The sequence below is a fragment of the Peromyscus maniculatus genome, chromosome 1 (genome assembly GCF_049852395.1).
Source record: "Peromyscus maniculatus bairdii isolate BWxNUB_F1_BW_parent chromosome 1, HU_Pman_BW_mat_3.1, whole genome shotgun sequence".
NCBI classification, from domain to species: Eukaryota; Metazoa; Chordata; class Mammalia; order Rodentia; family Cricetidae; genus Peromyscus; species Peromyscus maniculatus.
The window spans coordinates 56,510,579-56,513,072 of NC_134852.1; the positions used below are offsets into that span (position 1 = coordinate 56,510,579).

The 2,494-nt window shown below is 37.4% G+C and overlaps 1 pseudogene; it reads left to right on the forward strand.

Annotated features, from left to right (window-relative positions):
- The first annotated feature begins 496 nt into the window (after positions 1-496).
- LOC143272025 (non-histone chromosomal protein HMG-17 pseudogene) lies at positions 497-780 on the forward strand (annotated as a pseudogene).
- Positions 781-2,494: the final 1,714 nt, after the last annotated feature.

Genomic DNA, 2,494 nt, shown 5'->3' on the forward strand with positions numbered 1-2,494 from the left:
GAAATTTATTGGAGGAATTAGTCAAGAGTAACTTAGTCTTGAGCAGTGTGAAGAAGCAGAGAGAACGACCCCTGGACGGACCAAACCTGCACACCATTTCATCCCCACCTTCATCACCAATGTCCATGGCTGTCACCATGCTTATATTGTGTTACAATGTTTGCTTTTTCAAATTGCTGTTTGAGTTTCTGAGTTTCATAAAAATAATTACTCTTTGAATTTTGGCTTGAGATTAGGAATAAAATTTCCAATATTTTTTTAAATAACCCTAAATATATTTCTGTCATTTTGTACTTCATTTATGTGCAGTTGTGGTCTCAGCATTGATGGTTATAAAATAAAACTACTGATTAACTCTGAAAAATGTTGAAGATGCTCTATATTCTACAGTATCAACTATTCAACAAAGATTTAATTCTTCATGTAAAAATAATCAAGTATATGCATTTCATTACTATATAAATTTGTTTTCACTTTTAATAAATGATCAATCTATATGTCTAAAAAAAGAGAGAGAGAGGCTGAAGGGGATACTAAAGGAGATAAAGCCAAGGTGAAGGACAAGCCACAAAGAAGATCTGCAAGGTTGTCTGCTAAACCTGCTCCTCCAAAGCCAGAGCCCAAGCCTAAAAAGGCTCCTGCAAAGAAGGGAGAGTAGGTCCCCAAGGAGAAGAAGGGGAAAGTCGATGCTGGTAAGGATAAGAATAATCCTGCAGAAAACGGAGACGCCAAAACAGAGCAGGCACAGAAAGCTGAAGGTGCTGGAGATGCCAAGTGAAATGTGTGCATTTTTGATGACTGTAGTTCTGGTGACTGTACAGTTTGAAATACTATTTTTTATCAAGTTTTATAAAAATGCAGAATTTTGTTTTACTTTGTTTTTAAGCTATGTTGTTAGCACACAGAACATTTCATTGTTTTCGGGGGGGAGGGGGAAGGAGCATGTGTCACTAACAAAATGTCTCCCAAGCTGGACTGATGATGGTTGATGTTGGAAAACATCTTTCCCTGATAATCTCGAAAGACTCCTCTTGGTTCTCAAGAGGGTCCTGGTGTTGACATATGTGCCACCATGGCACAAACTCTATATTGTATGGGAAACTCTAAATTCATTTTTGTGTCTTCCTCCTCTGTACCATCAACATAGACTTAACTCCCTTCAAACCAGAGACTGTTGGAACCTGACCCCCAAAATTGGTTTTGCTGGTCTATCAGGCAATCCGGACTTTGCAGTAATATCATTGTGTCCTCCAAAGAACAGCAGTTCCTTTTATAAAAGATTATAGATCTTCAGATTGATAATTCTGCTGTGTTCATTTGGATTCTTGAAAGTCAGGGTTGACTTGTGAAAAGTTGTTCAACAACATCCTCAATGTGAACTGTCAGCTCTCACTCTAAGCTCTTCCCCTTTTCAAAGCATCGAATGAAGACTCTTGGATTTTATAGTGGCTTTCTGATTTTGACAGTCTATAAAAGAAGGGAATTTCAAAGTTTTTATATATTGTTAATGACTGTCTGCCCATGTCCTGCCTGAAAAACCATGATTGTTTATGGAAAGTATCTTTAATAAAGCAGGATACAGTTTGGTTTGGGGGAAAAAAAAGAGTAACTTAGTCCTACAAATGTCACATCCACTAAATAAACCATGGACCCTAAGGCTTTTGTGAGCATCTTTGCTGGGTTCTTAGAATTCATCTAGGAAATTACTAATTCTGGGGATAGTCATGAGATGTCTAAAATAGGAAGGCATCATTTGAAGCTATTTAATTACCACAGAGTGAAAATTGGAATACGTTATTAAAACACCGTTGAACTTTAGTTCACAATATTCATTATCATGACTTTATATTGTATAACTACAAACACACTAGTTGTGATCCTAACATATTCTGTTGGCTTATGTAGGGACTTTACATTTCCCTATGCCTTTAGAATCGGTCTTTCATTCTCTGGTCAACACTCCTTTGGATTGAGTGGAGTCATGTTATGTCTCAGACTGGCTGGGCTTCCCTACCTATCTCAGTGATGTCCTCACTAGGGAAGTTTCTTATAGATGTATTTTAAGGAAGGGGGCTGCTTTCAGTCTTTGGAGCATTTGCTGCCACCAGATCCCAGAAGGGTTCAAGCACTACTCTGACTAAGAGGGCCCCATCCACCTCTGAAGTGTTGCTTTACTGTAAACAGCTTTTCTGACCCTCCAAGAATTATTAAACACAAATATGAAAAAGATGAAAAAAATAGAGGTAAAATGGGAAAGAGGTAATGAAACAAAGAAATGAAATAATCGAGTGAAATATCAAACAAGATTTTTTTCCCTGTCAAATGATAATAAAGTTCTATGATAATTCTCATTTGCTGTCAATTTGACTACATCTGGAACTCCCTAAAAACCCAAGCAACTTGGTACAACTGTGAGGGATTTTTAGTTAACTGGATTATTTGAGGTGGGAAGACCCATCCTAAGACTGGGCCACATCTTGTGAAACATATAAAA